This window comes from Ranitomeya variabilis, chromosome 4 (genome assembly GCF_051348905.1).
Source record: "Ranitomeya variabilis isolate aRanVar5 chromosome 4, aRanVar5.hap1, whole genome shotgun sequence".
Taxonomy (NCBI): domain Eukaryota; kingdom Metazoa; phylum Chordata; class Amphibia; order Anura; family Dendrobatidae; genus Ranitomeya; species Ranitomeya variabilis.
Genome location: NC_135235.1, coordinates 39362209 through 39384128, shown reverse-complemented (window position 1 = coordinate 39384128; position 21920 = coordinate 39362209).

Here is a 21920-nt window from a genome sequence, read left to right as displayed (position 1 = left end):
CTTTTGCCCGCGCTGCTCCCGGCGGCTGCAGTCTGCCCAGGACACTGCAGGTGCGCGATGATATGACGTCATCGCGCACCCGCAGTGTACTGTCAGAGGCAGAGCGGGGAATGATGGGAGAGGGGGCGTCAGCAGACGCTCTCTCCTCCATCATTGCATTGAACTATACCGGTGTCATAGACGCCGGTATAGTTAAATGCGGCGGCGGCGGCGGCACTGGCGGGGGGTAACAGTGCAGCGGCCCACTACTGGCACCGGCTCTTCTGGCATTTGCCAGAAGTGCCCGATGGCCAGTCCGGCCCTGCACTGACCTGCCAACCCGGGGCCCCTGACCTGCGGGGCCCGGTCGCAATGGCGACCGCTGCGACCGCGGTAGTTACGCCCCTGCATGCAGGCACACTCACACAGCACAGCTCACCTCCCTGCAGCCTCTTCTTTGCCAGCAGCTTTCTGTGTAAGACAGCGTGCTGGATGATGACGTCGTCCAGCTGGGCTGTCTCAGAGAGGAAGCAGGACGCCGGGATGTGAACTGCGCTGTGTGTCTGACTCTGTGTGCCTGTGTATGTGGTGCGGACGGTGCGTGTGTGTGGTGCGGTGGTGGGGCTTTACATGCGGGCAGCGTTAGCCTCACCCTGCGGCTAACGCTGCCCGCTAAAAAAAAAATGGTATTCACTTTTCTCCATGCCCATAGGCTCATCAAAAGAATGCCAAGAGTGTGCAAAGCAGTCATCAAAGCAAAAGGTGGCTACTTTGAAGAACCTAGAATGTAAGACATAATTTCAGTTGTTTCACACTTTTTTGTTAAGTATATAATTCCACATGTGTTAATTCATAGTTTCGATGCCTTCAGTGTGAATGTACAATTTTCATAGTCATGAAAATACAGAAAAATCTTTAAATGAGAAGGTGTGTCCAAACTTTTGGTCTGTACTGTATATGTTCCTCATCTTGGTATAATCCTTATGTAATGTCCCCATCCTGGCCCCTTACTGTAATATACACTCACCAGCCACTTTATTAGGTACACCATGCTAGTAACGGGTTGGACCCCCTTTTGCCTTCAGAACTGCCTCAATTCTTCGTGGCATAGATTCAACAAGGTGCTGGAAGCATTCCTCAGAGATTTTGGTCCATATTGACATGATGGCATCACACAGTTGCCGCAGATTTGTCGGCTGCACATCCCAAAGATGCTCCATACAAGGCAGGATGGATCCATGCTTTCATGTTGTTTACGCCAAATTCTGACCCTACCATCCGAATGTCGCAGCAGAAATCGAGACTCATCAGACCAAGCAACGTTTTTCCAATCTTCTACTGTCCAATTTCGATGAGCTTGTACAAATTGTGGCCTCAGTTTCCTGTTCTTAGCTGAAAGGAGTGGTACCCGGTGTGGTCTTCTGCTGCTGTAGCCCATCTGCCTCAAAGTTCGACGCACTGTGCGTTCAGAGATGCTCTTAGGCCTACCTTGGTTGTAACGGGTGGCGATTTGAGTCACTGTTGCCTTTCTATCAGCTCGAACCAGTCTGCCCATTCTCCTCTGACCTCTGGCATCAACAAGGCATTTCCGCCCACAGAACTGCCGCTCACTGGATTTTTTTTCTTTTTCGGACCATTCTCTGTAAACCCTAGAGATGGTTGTGCGTGAAAATCCCAGTAGATCAGCAGTTTCTGAAATACTCAGACCAGCCCTTCTGGCACCAACAACCATGCCACGTTCAAAGGCACTCAAATCACCTTTCTTCCCCATACTGATGCTCGGTTTGAACTGCAGGAGATTGTCTTGACCATGTCTACATGCCTAAATGCACTGAGTTGCCGCCATGTGATTGGCTGATTAGAAATTAAGTGTTAACAAGAAGTTGGACAGGTGTACCTAATAAAGTGGCCGGTGAGTGTATATCCCCCATTATGGGTCCATTCCAGTAATATATGTTCCACATCCTGGTGTAATGTGCCCATCCTGGACCCTTCCAGTAATACAGCTCTGGCAAAAACTAAGAGACCATTGAAAAATGTTCAGTCTCTCTGAATTTTCTCTGTATAGGTATATTTTTGAGTAAAATTTAAATTGTTCTTTTATTCTGTAAACTACTGACAACATATTTCCAAATTTCAAAGCAATAAATTTAGCATTTTTTTTTCTGACAAAGAAAAATGGGGAAAATTTAAAAAAACCCCAGTGCTTTCGGACCTCAAATAATGCAAAGAAAACAAGTTCATTATCAGTTAGAAACAACAATACTAATGTTTTAACTCAGGAAAAGTTCAGAAATCAATATTTGGTGGAATAACCATGATTTTTAATCACCATTTTCAGGCGTCTTGGCATGCTCTCCACCAGTCTTTCACGCTGCTTCTGACGCAAAAATTTAAGCAGTTCTTCTTTGTTTGATGGCTTGTGACTATCTATCGCCGAATTACATTCCAGAGGTTTTCAATGGGGTTCAGGTCTGAAGATTGGGCTGCTCATGACAGGGTATTGATGTGGTGGTCTCTTAATTTTTGCCAGATCTGTATGTGTTCCCCATCCTGGACCTCTTCCAATAATAATATCCCCCATTCTGTCTCCATCTTGTCACCTTCCAGTAATATACAGTATGTTCCCCATCTTGGTATAATATCCCCACTCCTGTTGTAGTGTCCCCATCTTTCACCTTCCAGTAATATATGTTCCTCATCTTGGTATAATATCCCCCATCCTGGTGTAATGTCCCCATCCTGGGCCTCTTCCAGTAATAATATCCCCATTCTGGTGTAATGTCCTCATCTTGGCCCCTTCTAGTAATATGTGTCCTCCATCCTGTGTCCCTTCCTGGTATAATGTCCCAGCCCCAGGGCCCATCCTGTAACAATTCTCCCTGTTCTGCCACTGTTCTATAACACATTTTTTCTCTTCTCACCTTCCCCCATTCTCACAACGCGTATCATCCTCTTCCATAGCCGGTGCAGAGCCCAGCAGCTCACTTTGGGGTAACTGCTATGGGCAACGTGTGATGTCGTTGCTATGCACTGCCCGCGGCTAGCACGCCAATGTCAGCTGCTGGCCTCTGATTGGCTATCGGCGTGTATTGCAGTGCAGGGACCCAGTGGATCTCTGCGCTGTGATACATTTCAGCTGATTGTGTATCTGCCTATAGAACGTAAGAATGCCCCAGGATTCCGTCTGCTCTATGTGAAGTCCAGGGCAGAGCCAGCTATACGAGCTTTCGTCCAGCATGAAAGTTGCCTATGATTTGTGTTAAACCCATTAGAGACTCTGTTACGGGCAGGAGACACTGCTGTGCCTTAAGCAACAAGTTCATGTTCTTCATTTGTCTTTCTCTGCCTAAATGGGCAGTCAACCTCCGAGATGAGTGTCTGCAGATGAATGAGGCGCAATCAGCAGCCGGTCCACAGCACTGCCTACAATGACACATGTGCGTAAAGCTACTTCTATTTTCCCTATAAATAAGGATTACTATTGAAGTATAATGGTTGCGCCCCACTCCTTTTGTTTATTACCATGCAATTAAAATGGAGCATTGGTCACTGATGCATTGCTAAGATATCTCCCGGGGAAGTAAGGAGCAGTGGGAAGTTGTCATCAAGTGCAATGTAGTAACCTGTTATCTGCGCCCTGAGATGTTCGCAAATGGATAACCAACACAGCAAAGAGTACAAAGGCAATCAAGTAAACCCATTACAGCCGGCGCGAGGGAAGCTTTTATAGTCTTACAGGACAGTAGGGGACCCATTTGGCCACTTCTATGAACTTTCAAAAGAAAAATTGTTCTAACTCCCAGTAACCCGCTAACTAGTGCAATTTCAATCAGAGATACACTCAATTCTCACAGCCTGCGGTTATAATCCCGCACAGAAGAACATATCTCTATATTTTTTCATGGTTGGTAAGGAGGATGGAAGAGATTTAATAGGCTTGAATTGAAAACAAAACGCACTTATGTTTTTTTCTGTGATATTGTGGTACTTTTTACATTTAACAGATGAGACTTTAGAAAGATCTTTTTGTTGGAGTTACAACAGCTGCAGGCTTATACTACCGGTCTGTGTTGAACAGACAGCAGATGATTCTGTGTTCATTGTAAAGGTTTGTTAAAAGGTAACCATTCCTCTGAGTAACTTCTCAGGATCAACTGTTTTGTGTAAGTCCATGAGGATTAACACTATGGACCCGATTCATTAAGACAAGCATTTCATATGTCAGTCTTAATGGCGAGCGAGTAGGAATATGATACTTTAATTTTTTTTTAAAGGTTCTTGTGTTAAATATGCTTATTTCGTTAAAAAAAAAAGCATAATTGCAGCAAAACATAAAATAGGTGAAATAGTTACAAAGAGATTGTCCATTTGTTCATATCAAAGTCTGTTCCCCATTTTTCCTGAGATTTTGAATGGTAAATGGCGTCTGTTCCTGTCATGGAGTATGGTAGAAGTCATCCTTGTTAACTCACATGCCAGCTGTCCATTCCATCTGTGTGAAGTCTAAAGTCTGTAGAGAGTGAAGGAGAATGCCCAAATGACAGCCCCCACCCTACTAAGAGCCGTGATTATATATGTCCTATAGAGCACGTGTTCTCTCTATATGGTGTTAACTTTTACTCTGAGCTAAATATACAGAAATAGCTAATGTAATATCAGCAAAATCTTCCATGAGGCTCAGTACAGAATTGAGTGTACTAATAGTTCAATAATTAATAATGAATATTTAACATCATGCCACTTATTCAATTCGGTGCATCTTATAAGTTGCCAAAAATGATACTCCAGTTGGGAAACTAGAGTAACATTTCTGACATAAGAAATGCCACAACTTTCCTTAAATTAGATGAAAGGGCAATGCCATCCCTTATCCCATCCCTGCTTCTCCACAGCTTCACCCAATTTGGCTTAGCAGCTTGAAACTTGTGCAAAGACACAGAAGATTGCAAAATTGTGCAATTATTTATTGTTGTTTTTTTTTAGCCATGAACATTTCAATTATCGGCCAACTTATCTGCATTTCTACCATTTTTGACCTTTTCACGATCTATCTCTCATTTTCAGTCCACTCTGAGCTGGTGGGAGGAAACTAATTTCTATGATCTCTCCCACACACAGCACAGAAGATGAGAGATTCCTGATTTTCATGGAGCATTGGGGAAGGTATGCAGCAGTACTGTGCTAATCAGTGTAGACTCCAGCTCCCTGCTAGTTTCTTCACTTTGCTTCACGCTTCTCCTCCCCCTCTCTTCTATGTAGACAGAAATTATCTGTTTTTTTTTTCAAGAGTAGATGCTGAAAGCCATAGTCTGCAATGTTTGATGTCAAAAGCCGTGGTGTGAGCAGTTTGAAACACCCGCCAGGGCCGTGGGTTACTCGGTACCAGGTCCGGTACTTAAAGAGACATGTCACGGCGGTGGTGACCCGGTCCGTGGCCCTGGGCGCCCATGTTAAAGGGATAGTCTTTAAAGGGATTTGTAAAATAATAAATGTTCATGACGCCACCTGTGGTATTCGGTCAGGGATGACCAATGCTGTTTAAAGGGGTCCTCTGAGGTGATGTTATGGCAGCCAGATGGTATAACTTCTGTTCCGTTTTCAGGCTCCCTCTTGTGGTCACAGATGGTATTGTGTGACTTTGGTTTTTTGGCTCCCCCTGGTGGTTTGGTTTATTATCCTGCGGGTCTGGCTGGATCAGCTGCCTCGTTATCCACCAGGGAGGCTCCTATTTAGCTCTGCTTCACTTCCACTTGTCGCCGGCTGTCAATGTATTCAGTGCTATTCTGATTGCTCTTGATCATCTTGTTTTCTGCCTCTTCAGGATAAGCTAAGTTCTGTTTGAATATTTTTTGCTCATCTGCCTGCAATATGATTTCTGTGTATGATGAGTCTAGTCCAGCTTGCTAAAATGTGATTTCCTTTTTGCTGGTAAGCTCTGGGGTACAGAGTTGCTTCCCCCGCACCGTTAGTTGGTGCGAGGGGCTCGAGCAATCTCTGCGTGGATATTTTGAATAGGGTTTTGTATTGACCGCACAGTCCCCTTCCTATTTTCTGCTTTCTAGTATTAGTGGGCCTCATTTGCTAAATCTAATTTCATCTCTGCATTTGTGCTTTCCCCTTAACTAACCATTAATATTTGTGGGGGGCTATTCTATATCTTTGGGGTCATTTCACTGAGGCAAGCAAGGACTTTCTTTCCCTCTAGGAATAATCAGTTTCTCAGGCCGTGACGAGACGTCTAGGAATTTTTTAGGTAACGTTCCACGGCTACTTTTAGTTGGGTGCGGATAGGATCAGGTTGCGGTCAATCTAGTTACCACTTCCCCAGAGCTAGTTGTCCTTTAGTACTTAGCTTGTCAGACCTGCGATCCTTGCCACTGGGATCATAACAGTACAGCCGGCCAGTAAAGTGTTAATTGCATGGCAGAAGCAGGAGAAAAGAAGCCTGGAGAAATTTTTTTTTTTTTTTTGCTGCCGTGTGTCTAGCTGCTGTGTGTCTGGCTTCTATCCTCCTCTTAATCTTGGTGTGGCTCTGAGTTCAGCTGCTGATATGGATATCCAGAGTTTAGCCTCCAGTGTAGATCATCTTGCTGCAAGGGTACAAAGTATTCAGGATTTTGTTGTGCACAGTCCTATGTCAGAGCCTAGAATACCTATTCCGGAGTTGTTTTCTGGAGATAGATCTAGGTTCCTGAATTTTAAGAACAATTGCAAATTGTTTCTTTCTTTGAAACCTCGTTCCTCTGGGGATTCTGTTCAGCAAGTTAAGATTATTATTTCTTTCTTGCGTGGCGATCCTCAAGATTGGGCTTTCGCATTGGCTCCAGGGGATCCTGCATTGCTCAGTGTGGATGCGTTTTTTCTGGCCCTTGGATTGCTCTATGAGGAACCTAATCTTGAGAACCAGGCTGAAAAAGCATTATTGGCCCTCTCTCAGGGGCAAGATGATGCAGAGGTGTACTGCCAGAAATTTCGTAAATGGTCGGTGCTTACTCAATGGAATGAGTGTGCCCTGGCTGCAAATTTCAGAAAAGGTCTTTCTGAAGCCATTAAGAATGTCATGGTGGGGTTCCCTACGCCTGCAGGTCTGAATGAGTCAATGACTTTGGCCATTCAGATTGATCGGCGTTTGCGGGAGCGCAAACCTGCGCACCATTTGGCGGTGTCTTCTGAACAGACACCTGAGTCTATGCAATGTGATAGAATTCTGACCAGAAGTGAACGGCAAAATTATAGACGGCAAAATGGGTTGTGCTTTTACTGTGGTGATTCAGCTCATGTTATCTCAGCATGCTCTAAGCGCACAAAAAGGATAGATAAATCTGTCACCATCGGTACTTTACAGCCTAAGTTTATTTTGTCTGTTACCCTGATTTGTTCCCTGTCATCTTACCCGGTTATGGCTTTTGTGGATTCAGGTGCTGCCCTGAGTCTGATGGATTTGTCATTTGCCAGGCGCTGTGGTTTTGTTTTGGAGCCTTTAAAATTCCCTATCCCACTAAGGGGAATTGATGCTACACCATTGGCTACAAATAAACCTCAGTACTGGACACAAGTGACCATGTGCATGACTCCTGCTCATCAGGAGGTGATTCGTTTTCTTGTATTGCATAATTTGCATGATGTTGTCGTGTTGGGCCTGCCATGGTTGCAGACTCATAATCCAGTCCTGGATTGGAAAGCAATGTCTGTGGCAAGTTGGGGTTGTCAGGGAATTCATGGCGACGCTCCTGTGGTGTCAATTGCTTCATCCACTCCTTCTGAGGTCCCTGCGTTTTTGTCAGATTACCAGGATGTATTTGATGAGCCCAAACTCAGTTCTCTGCCTCCTCATAGGGATTGTGATTGTGCTATAGATTTGATTCCTGGTAGTAAATTTCCTAAGGGATGACTTTTCAAATTGTCAGTGCCGGAGCATGCTGCTATGCGGAGTTATATAAAGGAGTCTTTGGAGAAAGGACTTATTCGCCCCTCCTCGTCCCCTCTTGGTGCGGAGTTCTTTTTTGTGGCTAAGAAAGATGGTTCCCTGAGACCTTGTATTGATTATCGCCTTCTAAACAGAATCACGATCAAATTTCAGTATCCTTTGCCATTGTTATCTGATCTGTTTGCTCGCATTAGGGGGGCTAGTTGGTTCACCAAGATAGATCTTCGTGGTGCGTATAACCTTGTGCGTATTAAGCAGGGTGATGAATGGAAAACTGCATTTAATACGCCCGAAGGCCATTTTGAGTACTTGGTGATGCCTTTTGGACTTTCTAACGCTCCTTCTGTCTTTCAGTCCTTTATGCACGACATCTTCCGGGAATATCTGGATAAATTTATGATTGTGTATCTGGATGATATTCTGTTTTTTTCGGATAATTGAGAGTCCCATGTTGAGCAGGTCAGGATGGTGTTTCGGGTCCTGCGTGCCAATGCGTTATTTGTGAAGGGCTCAAAATGTCTTTTTGGAGTCCAGAAGGTTTCTTTTTTGGGTTTCATTTTTTCTCCTTCTGCTATTGAGATGGACCCAGTCAAGGTTCAGGCTATTCATGACTGGACTCAGCCTACATCTGTTAAGAGTCTTCAGAAGTTCTTGGGTTTTGCTAACTTTTACCGTCGCTTCATCGCTAATTTTTCTGGTGTTGTTAAGCCATTGACGGATTTGACCAAGAAGGGCTCTGATGTTACTAATTGGTCTCCTGCGGCTGTGGAGGCCTTTCGGGAGCTGAAGCGCCGGTTTTCTTCAGCTCCGGTCTTATGTAAGCCAGACGTCTCCCTTCCCTTCCAGGTCGAGGTTGATGCTTCTGAGATTGGAGCGGCGGCTGTTTTGTCACAGAGAAGCTCTGATGGCTCTGTGATGAAGCCATGTGCTTTCTTTTCAAGAAAGTTTTCGCCTGCCAAGCGGAATTATGATGTTGGTAATCGGGAGTTGTTGGCTATGAAGTGGGCATTTGAGGAGTGGCGACATTGGCTCGAGGGAGCTAAGCATCGTGTGGTGGTCTTGACTGATCACAAAAATCTGATGTATCTCGAGTTGGCCAAGCGCCTGAATCCTAGACAGGCTCGTTGGTCGTTGTTTTTCTCCCGTTTTGATTTTGTGGTTTCGTACCTACCTGGTTCGAAGAATGTGAAGGCTGATGCTCTTTCTAGGAGCTTCGTGCCTGACTCTCCGGGAGATTCAGAGCCGGCTGGTATTCTCAAAGAGGGAGTGATTTTGTCTGCCATTTCCCCAGATTTGCGACGTGTGCTGCAGAAATTTCAGGCGGATAGACCTGACCGTTGCCCACCAGAGAGACTGTTTGTCCCAGATAGATGGACCAGCAGAGTTATTTCCGAGGTTCATTCTTCGGTGTTGGCAGGCCATCCTGGGATTTTTGGTACCAGAGATTTGGTGGCTAGGTCATTCTGGTGGCCTTCCTTGTCGCGGGATGTGCGTTCCTTTGTGCAGTCTTGTGGAATTTGTGCTCGGGCTAAGCCTTGCTGTTCTCGTGCCAGTGACTTGTTGTTACCTTTTCCTGTCCCGAAGAGGCCTTGGACGCACATTTCCATGGATTTTATTTCAGATCTCCCTGTCTCTCAGAGAATGTCTGTCATTTGGGTGGTGTGTGATCGTTTTTCTAAGATGGTCCATTTGGTGCCCTTGCCTAAGTTGCCTTCCTCCTCCGAGTTGGTTCCTCTGTTTTTTCAAAATGTGGTTCGTTTGCACGGGATCCCTGAAAATATTGTTTCCGACAGAGGATCCCAGTTTGTGTCTAGATTTTGGCGGACCTTTTGTGCTAAGATGGGCATTGATTTGTCTTTTTCGTCGGCCTTCCATCCTTAGACGAATGGCCAAACCGAGCGCACTAATCAGACTTTGGAAACCTATTTAAGATGTTTTGTTTCTGCTGATCAGGACGACTGGGTGACTTTTTTGCCATTGGCCGAGTTTGCCCTTAATATAATCGGGCTAGTTCTGCTACTTTGGTTTCGCCTTTTTTTTGTAATTCAGGGTTTCATCCTCGTTTTTCCACAGGTCAGGTGGAGCCTTCTGACTGTCCTGGAGTGGATGTTGTGGTGGATAGGTTGCATCAGATTTGGAATCATGTGGTGGACAATTTGAAGCTGTCACAAGAGAAGGCTCAGCGCTTTGCCAACCGCCGTCGCTGTGTGGGTCCCCGACTTTGTGTTGGGGACTTGGTGTGGTTGTCTTCTCGCTTTGTTCCTATGAAGGTCTCCTCTCCTAAGTTTAAGCCTCGGTTTATCGGTCCTTATAAGATTTTGGAAGTCCTTAACCCTGTGTCTTTTCGTTTGGACCTCCCGGCATCGTTTGCTATTCATAATGTGTTCCATCGGTCGTTGTTGCGGAGGTATGTGGTGCCTGTGGTTCCTTCGGTTGAGCCTCCTGCCCCTGTGCTGGTTGAGGGAGAATTGGAATACGTGGTGGAGAAGATCTTGGACTCTCATATTTCTAGACGGAGGCTTCAGTATTTGGTTAAGTGGAAAGGCTATGGTCAGGAGGATAATTCCTGGGTTGTCGCCTCTGATGTTCATGCGGCCGATTTGGTTCGTGCCTTCCATGTGGCTCACCCTGATCGCCCTGGGGGTTTTGTTGAGGGTTCGGGGACCACTCCTCAAGGGGGGGGTACTGTTGTGAACTCCGTTTTCAGGCTCCCTCTTGTGGTCACAGATGGTATTGTGTGACTTTGTTTTTTTGGCTCCCCCTGGTGGTTTGGTTTATTATCCTGCGGGTCTGGCTGGATCAGCTGCCTCGTTATCCACCAGGGAGGCTCCTATTTAGCTCTGCTTCACTTCCACTTGTCGCCGGCTGTCAATGTATTCAGTGCTATTCTGATTGCTCTTGATCATCTTGTTTTCTGCCTCTTCAGGATAAGCTAAGTTCTGTTTGAATATTTTTTGCTCATCTGCCTGCAATATGATTTCTGTGTATGATGAGTCTAGTCCAGCTTGCTAATATGTGATTTCCTTTTTGCTGGTAAGCTCTGGGGTACGGAGTTGCTTCCCCCGCACCGTTAGTTGGTGCGAGGGGCTCGAGCAATCTCTGCGTGGATATTTTGAATAGGGTTTTGTATTGACCGCACAGTCCCCTTCCTATTTTCTGCTTTCTAGTATTAGTGGGCCTCATTTGCTAAATCTAATTTCATCTCTGCGTTTGTGCTTTCCCCTTAACTAACCGTTAATATTTGTGGGGGGCTATTCTATATCTTTGGGGTCATTTCACTGAGGCAAGCAAGGACTTTCTTTCCCTCTAGGAATAATCAGTTTCTCAGGCCGTGACGAGACGTCTAGGAATTTTTTAGGTAACGTTCCACGGCTACCTTTAGTTGTGTGCGGATAGGATCAGGTTGCGGTCAATCTAGTTACCACTTCCCCAGAGCTAGTTGTCCTTTAGTACTTAGCTTGTCAGACCTGCGATCCTTGCCACTGGGATCATAACAAACTTCCTACAGGTGAAGTAGGTCCCCAGGGCTCCTGGTGAATAGATGGAAGATGGTGAGTGGTGCAGTAAAGAATGAAGCACGCAGTTGTGCAGTCTTTTTACCTGGTTTACTGATGGTAGAAGGCAGCCACAGTCCAGGGCACCAGATCACAGGTACAGGAGGGTCCGGCCGGCTTGGAAGCGAGTTCAGAGTCCAACTTTACCAGGTGGAGTTAGAAGCCTTCCTTCTAGCGCTGTGTTGTTATAGTCCCTTATTGCCTATGGCTTTGTAGCAAGGTCCAGTTATTTCTGTCTTTTATTGAAGTGGGACACAAACCCGTATGACAGGTGACTCGAGCCTTTTTACAGGATCTCTATCATGACCCGGGCTCTATGTGTCACTGTGTCTCCTGGGTGTTAGGGTGGACAGGTTACGTGTAGTTTAGCTGTCCTACTGGTTTCTGCTGTGCCTCTTAGAGTATGACACAACCTCAGTCTTCCGGTTACCGGTATCTGCGCTCAATCAGCGAGGTAGCCCAGTCGCCGCTATTCTCCCCTGTTGTCACTCTCCTGTGCTTCGCTCTCTGGCACGTTTGCTACAAGCTGTTCTTCCCTCTGTCTCTCGCTATCTGGGAGCTACAGCACCTCAGGCTGTACGGCCCCTCACCCATCCTTCTGCCTCAGACTGCTCCAGTCTGTTGTCTGGCACCAACTGTCTAAATCTTCCTAACTGCCCAGCAACTGCCTAGCAACTAACTCCTCCTCCCGACCAGAGAGAGCAGCTCCCCTGAAGTCGGTGTAGAGCTCCACCTTCTGGCCTGGAGTCACAACAGTGTTGTATGTGCTAATTACTCGTTAAGAGGAATCTTCCATCGCTTCCAAGCATGACAACACTCTCCCCGTGAGGAAAGCAAAGCCACTGTGACAACCAGGGCCCTGGGGCATCACAGGTTTATATGAGTGAATTCTGCTGGAATTATTTAAAAAATATTTACAACTTTGATTAAATAATAAGCAAAGAATTATTGATCTCACCTGTCTAATCCCCAATTGCTCCCCACCAATCATTGTGTGCTTGACTGCGGTGATGATAAAATTTCTGGCAATCAATGGCTTGTGCACAAAGACTATCAGGAAGCATTGGAAAAGCAGTGCTGGAAATGCGGGGAGTTCAATAGGTAATTTCAGCCCACTTGGATTTTTTTTCCCAGTTTTTCAGTTTATTATATGGTATAATGAATAGTGTCATTCAAATATAACCCAATCCACAATTATGGCTCTGTGAAAAAAAGGAGGAAAAAGATGAAAGATCAAGAATGAAAAATCATCTAGTTGAGAAGAGGTTAGTTAAATCTACAAGTGCTTCTCACTAAATTAGAATATCATCAAAAAGTTAATTTATTTCAGTTCTTCAATATAAAAAGTAAAACTCATATATATTATATAGAGTCATTACAGAGTGATCTATTCCAAGTGTTTATTTCTGTAAATGTTGATGAATATGGCTTACAGCCAATGAAAACCCAAAAGTCATTATCTCAGTAAATTAGAATAATTAACAAAAAACACCTGCAAAGGCTTCCTAAGGGTTTAAAAAGGTCCCTGAGTCTGTTTCAGTAGCTTCACAATCATGGGGAAGACTGCTGACTTGACAGATGTCCAGAAGGCAGTCATTGACACACTCCACAAGGAGGGTAAGCCACAAAAGTTCATTGCTAAAGAAGCTGGCTGTTCACAGAGTGCTGGATCCAAGCATATTAATGGAAAGTTGAGTGGAAGGAAAAAGTGTCGTAGAAAAAGGAGCACAAGCTTCTTAGAGATGGAAATGTCATTCTCCAGCAGGACTTGGCACCTGTCCACAGTGCCAAAAGTACCAATACCTGGTTTACAAACAACAGTATCATTGTGCTTGATTGGCAAGCAAACTTGTCTGACCTTAACCCCATAGAGAATCTATGGGATATTATCAAGAAAAAGATGAGAGACACCAGACCCAACAATGCAGACAAGCTGAAGGCTGCTATCAAAGCAACCTGGGCTTACATAACCCCTCAGCAGTGCCACAGGCTGATCGCCTCCATGCCATGCTGCATTGATGCAGTAATTAATGCAAAAGGAGCCCCAACTAAGTAATGAGTGCATTTACTGAACATACATTTCAGTAGGCCAGCATTTCGGACTTTACAATAATTTTTCAAGCTGGTGTTATAAAGTATTCTAATTTACTGAGATAATGACTTTCGGGTTTTCATTGGCTGTAAGCCATAATCATCAACATTAACAGAAATAAACACTAGAAATAGATCACTCTTTTGTAATGACTCTATATAATATAGGAGTTTCACTTTTTGTATTGAAGAACTGAAATAAATTAACTTTTTGGTGATATTATAATTTTGTAAGAAGCACTTATATATTTGTGCAAAAGAAAGACTTTGCAACTTTTTTCAGAAAAGCAAATGTGAGATTGCTGATTTGGAATTAAATACTTAAGCACATGTAGATTAGTTTTAGTAAATCCAATGAAACTAATCTGTAACTTTTCAGCGGAAATTAGATTTTTTTTTTTCTGGAGCATGTGAATTTTTCATAATAATTTCCCGAATACATACAGTGCCAGCAGAATTGCTGAGGATTTGTTCCGGAATTTAAGTATGGCATACATGCATAAATCTGTAGAAAATCCACAATGTATGAACATACCCTTAGACAATCTCTTTGCCTCTTGTATTATACAAGATGACTTTTAGAATTTGCTACAATTGATTCACTTTTTGAAGAGCATAATAATAATCTTCGTCTTTGCAATTTAACAGACGGCTTTAGAGGATTCAGTTGGTTGCACTGCTGGACTCACAAGTCACCAGAGGCTTAGTCTAAACCATCAATACCAAGCACGTTTCACTGGAGATCCAAGGCATCCATGTTTTCAAAAGCAGAAAAAGCTTGAGATTCGAGCAGGACATAAATAAAAGATGTGTGATGTTGGAAATGGGATCATGAAACACATCAAAAGTCATCTGTTTAGGAAAAAGATTGAGTCTGTTTTTATTCTAATCAATATTTTAGGTTATGGGCTTCAAATCAGTGATTGAGGTCATCAAAGAAAGCTTGGAGCCAAGTCAAGATTTATTAATGCAATGAGTATAAGGGAGAATCCAGCTAAAAAGCTTGACTTATTTTATCAACAGTAAACAAAAAATAAATATTTTAATATTATTGAAATTGGATTTCCCTTCTAAAGACTTCCTATTTTACACCATTGGTGCTCAACCTGCCCCAGAAGAGGACATCGTGCTTAGGAAAGGTTTAGACATGTAGGGCTAATTTATGTAGCCATATATGACTGATGTCAACTTTCATATTTTTAGCTCCCAAAAAAACCCTTAAAAATGGGCTTCATCATGGATATTAATGATAGAGATGCAGACTGGAAGCCTGGGGACACAACCAACCAAAGTCTCACTGCAAAGTCTAAAGCTTAGTCCAATAGGTGTTAACTAGATGTTGGGCGGCACTTATATTTAGGCACTCTGGGGCATTTTAATTTATGCTTTATGTAGTTGTTATTTGGGAACTGTATGGAATTGTGATCTGGGAATATATAACACTGGTGTTTAGAGCTTATATGTAGAAGTATAGATGAGCGTTTCAATTTGTGGAGGATCGGGTTTCACACGAATTCAAAGAAATTTTATGATTCAGTTCGCAAAAAAAAAAAAAAAAACCCTTGCCCAACACTAAATCCAATAATGTTGAAGCATCAGAGAGTGGGCATTTTGGGTTGCTGCGCATGCTTCACCATAATGCCCTACAGCTATGACATCTAGCAGATTATCATACCTTGTGCAGTGGTGGTCAGTACCTTGGCCATCACAAGTCAGCGGTTTTCAGTGAGTCACAGAGTCTTTTTCCTTATCCAGAATCACTTGGGAAGTCTTGCTCTCCATTAGAGTGTAAGCTCTTATGGTCGCAGGGTCTTCTCTCTCTCCTGTAGAGTGTAAGCTTTTATAATCAGCAGGGTCTTCTCTCTCTGTCTTTTTCACCTGTAGAGTGTAAGCCCTTATGGTCAGCGAGGTCCTCTCTCTCCTGTAGAGTGTAAGCTCTTATGGTCAGAGTGGTCCTCTCTCTTTCCTGTAGAGTGAAATGTCTTATGGTCAGCGGTCTCCTTTCCCCCATGTACATTTTATGAGCAATTACAAGCTTTTCGGTGTTGAAATCTGCACAAATTTATTTGCCGCAAATAGAATCTTTGGGAAAAATTCGGCAAAGTTGTTGAATTCGAATTTCAAAAGATCCACTCATCTCTACTAATATGGTATTACCGTATTTTTTTTAGCAATTATATAGCGCAGGTATTAGGTCATTGAAAGGCGTTATTATTTAGAAATTCTATAGCTCTGTTATTCAGGTGTGGTATGGCATTATTATTTAGACTTTATGTACAGTAACTATATTATTTCATCACTGTATGGCATTATTATTTAGGAATTCTATAGCTCTTATGGCATTATTAATTAGGAATTGTATAGCTGTGTTATTCAGGTGCGGTATAGCACTATTATTTACCACTTTAGGATTTTTTTTTACGTCTGGAGTGATGCCAGTAATCTAAGTTTTGAGACCCTAGTATTAGACTTCGCAGCTGCCGTCTTCTGCTCTTCCTGACGCCGCTCCGGTCCGGTGCCGCCATCTTGTGACCGCAGTTTCAGAGTGACCGGAAGTCAGAGGTAACGATCACAAGCTCTTAATGTAAATCTAAAAGAGCTTTGTTCTGGCTCTCATAGACTTATGTTGGATAGTGACTTCGAGCTCATCCAGCAAACATTGGAATGATCTGACAGGTCGCAAAGTGCAGAAAATGACCGGAGCGGCACCAACAACAGATGAAGATGGCAGCTGGTAAGTCTAAGATGTGGGGCGAGTAACTTACAATAGTGACACTGCTCCAGCTAGTTTTTGGTCATTGTATTTGTCACCATTTCGACAGTTTCCATGCTAGTTCCCCTTCCCTTCTTCTACTCAATCTAGATCAGTGCATGAAAACTGTGCACGGCCATTTAAGCAAACAACAAGTCTTATATGTGTATGTGTGTTGACTTTTGCAGAAAGAGATTAGAGTCAGTCCCACCACTCAGGAGAAGGTAAATGTATCCAAGCCAAGAAGCGTAAGGAGAAGCTCCTGAGCCCCGGTGCAAATTTTGGAATGGGATCCGCACTTACCACGTACCATACCTATACCCCTGCTCAAAGCCGCTGACGACGGGATGCACATGTGGTTCCTGTATCGATTCCAAATTAATTCAACCAATGTCAGCTCCTAAATCCTACAAGTCACTGCATCCAGTGACCTAGAAATCAAAGACATTTCATGACTATATATAAAATACCATATCAGGCTTTGCTAGCCATATAATATAATGGGCAACATAAAAGCAACATAAAAATCATCTTACAAAGTAACGCGTCCACCTGCTAAACCGTCCCCATTCTAGTCTGATTTTATTCACAGACCCCATAACGGCCCTGCGCTCTGATGGCAGAACTAATTAGTGAGAGCAAGAAAAGTCACGCCTGGCCATGGCTAAGAATAAAACTCAATGGCACTAATAAATGACTGAGTTTAATGAGTTATATCAGATTCCATATGTAGAAAGAACAATGCAGCATTTTATTGCCTCTGGTGTGTCTGTGATATGCGATATGAGGGTCACAATAAGATGTCGCCGTCATCCTCTGCTGTATAGAATAAATCTTTACATTGGGCTTAATTCTTTATTTGAAACCTGCTTTAGTATACATCTTCTTACTGTAATATTCATGACCGAATTTCTCTAAATTATCTGCAGCTCTATGTTGCTTTATCTAATTAGGTAAAACCAAATTAGCATACCTAGAAAAATAGTAAATGACCAAAGAGGACTGAGCTATCCTACCCTAACATCGCCCAATATGCACCCCAAGAAATTGCAAAACAGATCACCCAAAACGGTTGTTGAATAAGGTGTTTATTTTTTAATTGATTATGAGTTTTTTTTGTTTTTTTTTTCTTCACTTAATAGAACTATCTGTGTCTAAATCATTTAATGGTATATACTGGGAGGCAGCACTATGCGCATCGACATAATTTACAAGTAGAGACATGGAAGCAATAATATCTGCATTTATATGATTTACTATTAAAGACAGGGAGGCAGCACTATCTGCATCTACATAATTTACAGGTAGAGACAGGGAGGCAGCACTATCTGCATCTACATAATTTACAGGTAGAGACAGGGAAGCAATGCTATCTGCATTTATATGATTTACTAATAAAGACAGGGAGGCAGCACTATCTGCATCTACATAATTTACAGGTAGAGACAGGGAGGCAGCACTATCTGCATCTACATAATTTACAGGTAGAGACAGGGAGGCAGCACTATCCGCATCTACATAATTTACAGGTAGAGACAGGGAGGCAGCACTATCTGCATCTACATAATTTACAGGTAGAGACAGGGAGGCAGCACTATCTGCATCTACATAATTTACAGGTAGAGACAGGGAGGCAGCACTATCCGCATCTACATAATTTACAGGTAGAGACAGGGAGGCAGCACTATCTACATCTACATAATTTACAGGTAGAGACAGGGAGGCAGCACTATCCGCATCTACATAATTTACAGGTAGAGACAGGGAGGCAGCACTATCTGCATCTACATAATTTACAGGTAGAGACAGGGAGGCAGCACTATCCGCATCTACATAATTTACAGGTAGAGACAGGGAGGCAGCACTATCCACATCTACATAATTTACAGGTAGAGACAGGGAGGCAGCACTATCCGCATCTACATAATTTACAGGTAGAGACAGGGAGGCAGCACTATCTGCATTTATAATGATTTACTATTAAAGACAGGGAGGCAGCACTATCTGCATCTACATAATTTACAGGTAGAGACAGGGAGGCAGCACTATCCGCATCTACATAATTTACAGGTAGAGACAGGGAGGCAGCACTATCTGCATCTACATAATTTACAGGTAGAGACAGGGAGGCAGCACTATCTGCATCTACATAATTTACAGGTAGAGACAGGGAGGCAGCACTATCCGCATCTACATAATTTACAGGTAGAGACAGGGAGGCAGCACTATCCGCATCTACATAATTTACAGGTAGAGACAGGGAGGCAGCACTATCTGCATTTATATGATTTACTATTAAAGACAGGGAGGCAGCACTATCTGCATCTACATAATTTACAGGTAGAGACAGGGAGGCAGCACTATCCGCATCTACATAATTTACAGGTAGAGACAGGGAGGCAGCACTATCTGCATCTACATAATTTACAGGTAGAGACAGGGAGGCAGCACTATCCGCATCTACATAATTTACAGGTAGAGACAGGGAGGCAGCACTATCTGCATCTACATAATTTACAGGTAGAGACAGGGAGGCAGCACTATCCGCATCTACATAATTTACAGGTAGAGACAGGGAGGCAGCACTATCCGCATCTACATAATTTACAGGTAGAGACAGGGAGGCAGCACTATCCGCATCTACATAATTTACAGGTAGAGACAGGGAGGCAGCACTATCTGCATTTATATGATTTACTATTAAAGACAGGGAGGCAGCACTATCTGCATCTACATAATTTACAGGTAGAGACAGGGAGGCAGCACTATCCGCATCTACATAATTTACAGGTAGAGACAGGGAGGCAATGCTATCTGCATTTACATGATTTACTGGTAGAGACAGGGAGGCAGTACTATCTGCATCTATGTAATTTACGGATAGAGACAGGGAGGAGGTACTATCTGCATTTTTATAATTTAACAGTCCAGTACAAGAAGCAGTACTTTCTGTATGCACATAAGTTACTGGTACAGACAGGGAGGAAGTCCTATCTACATCTACATAATTCCTCAATAGAGATAAGGAGGGATAACTATCTTTGTCTACATAAGGGTACCGTCACACTGTGCCATTTTCATCGCTACGACGGCACGATTCGTGACGTTCTAGCGATATCGTTACGATATCGCTGTGTCTGACACGCTACTGCGATCCGGATCCCCGCTGAGAATCGTACGTCGTAGCAGATCGTTTGAAACTTTCTTTCGTCGTCTAGTGTCCTGCTGTGGCGGCATGATTGCATCGTGTGACACAGGTTGTATACGATGTGCGCACAGTAACCAACGTCTTCTACATCGCAAATACGTCATGAAATTATCGCTCCAGCGTCGTGTATTGCAACGTGTGACCGCAGTCTACGACGCTGGAGCGATAATCATACGACGCTGCAACGTCACGAATCGTGCCGTCGTAGCTATGAAAATGGCACTGTGTGAGTTACTTACATACAGAGACAAGGAGGCAGTACTATCTGTTTCCATATGTTTTTACTGGCAGACTGTGAGGCAGAACTGTCTGTGTCTAGCTCTATAAAAAAATAAGCCATCAATATTGTGATCCTGAAAACTCTTTTCGACCAATCATTGGACTCTCAGGCCAATTGTATCTGTACTCGCTCATTGATAATCTGTTGCTTATTGCTCTGATGGCTTTGGAATTTATCAACTGTCAATCAAAATCGAGAAGAAGGCTAAATTTAAATTATGACTATGAAGAAACACTTATTAATTTAGAAACTTTTTCATGGTGAAAATACCATCCCATTTGGCCATGCCTCGATTAATAAATGACTTCACACTTATTATCGTCATTGTCTTCATCAGAAATTAATTTAGTATTAAATAGAAAATTGCTCATAAAGTTTCCACATAATCAAATTTTAAAGTTAAGACATTTGCATACTTTGAATAATGAGAGTAACTTGGAAAGCTAAATTATTTTTGTAAACTGGAATCAATCTTTGTTGCAAGTACTTTGTTTCAAGGTCAGATCCTAATGCTTGTTTCACCCAATCCTAATGCCTGGACCAAACTGACCATGAAAGGATGTCGCGTCTATGTGTAACTTGCATTTATCAAGCATGTTTTTCATATGGGAAGCTTCAAGTCTTGCTTATTGCATGCAAAAACATTGACTTATTAAATATTAACAGGCGTACGCACGAAAAAAAAAGTGTGAGGGCGTAAATCATGCTTCATCTTATAATAGGATTTTGGAGATGTAATTTATTATAAAATTACCGGTGGACCAATCGGCCTTAGATACTTTAAGGCAAATTTGCCGCCTTTTCAAGATTGTTTTTTTGTGAGAACGTGGAATTGAAATGTGATGTCACATTTTGCGTATAACTATGTCTCCTTTCTGGTAGGTCACATCCCACCCATGAGTCCTGAATGTGTCTTCTGCGTATAGCTGACTCACACGGTGAGGTGGATCCTCTAAGCCCAAGGACCTGTTGACCACACGGGCCATAGGTATCAGTGCAGCAGCCAGGTGGAGCATGCAGAACTCTGGAAACCACAGACAGATGGCAGATTTACTGAACACCCCAGGCAGGCGTAAGAGTTACTGAACACCTCGGGCAGATGGCAGAGTTACTGAACACCCCAGGCAGGCGTCAGAGTTACTGAACACCTCGGGGAGATGGCAGAGTTACTGAACACCTCAGGCAGACAGGAGGCATCATTGAGTTGCAGACAGGTAGCAGACAAAACTCCAGAGTGACAAGAAAGTGTAATACCATGGAAGCCAGGAAGATGTCCTGAAAATCACAGGTGGGCACATGGAAGAGGTCCTAGAGGACCAGGAACAGATAGCAGGCAAAACTCCGGAGTGACAAAGTCTAATACCTTGGAAGCCGCATCCCTTTTGTCTTTGGCTAGTAGGTGCCAACATTCGTCTGGACAAGTCCCACTGATGGGTGAGTAAATCACACCCTTAAACCCCCTTACACCCCCATTTTTAAGGGTTTTAGACAGAAACACAGGAGAGAGCCACTGATGTTTGGCCCAAATGAAATATGAATTCGGTCTTACTAACATTCCGCAGCTGCTCAATGATAGGACATTTTTTAAGGAAATTGTTTTGGAACGTTTGTTGCTATTGCATTTTAGAAAATGGAGATTAAAACAATTTATACATAGCGTTTAACTATTAAAGGGAGGTCAACTGTCTGAAGGTTTGGTGCAGTTTATCTGAAGGTTTAGCGAAGTGCTGTTAGCTCCCTAAAAACATTTCTGAAAAGTAGGTAATATGGTTCTAGGTGAGATAGAAATTGCCATTTTTTTTATAAAGCTGCACTACAGCAGGTCTGAGGAAGAGGATGATGATCCTGTAATGATGTGTTTGCAGAACGTCTCAGTATTGTTTATTCAGCTCTCGGGAGAGCACTTGGCTGTTTTTTTTGCTGGGGAATAGCCTAATCATGGCACATAACAAGCAGCAAGTTATAATGGAGCTTGTGTAATTTGCTGTATCCGAGAACAAGTCAATGATAACAAGTTGCTTCTTAGATTTACTGCTGTTAGTTAAGTCAGCAGCCACTGGATGTTCAAGAGAAAGGGTAAGCTCAGTCCTGACCTTGTGCTTCTTCTTTGGTAAGATGTCAATCTA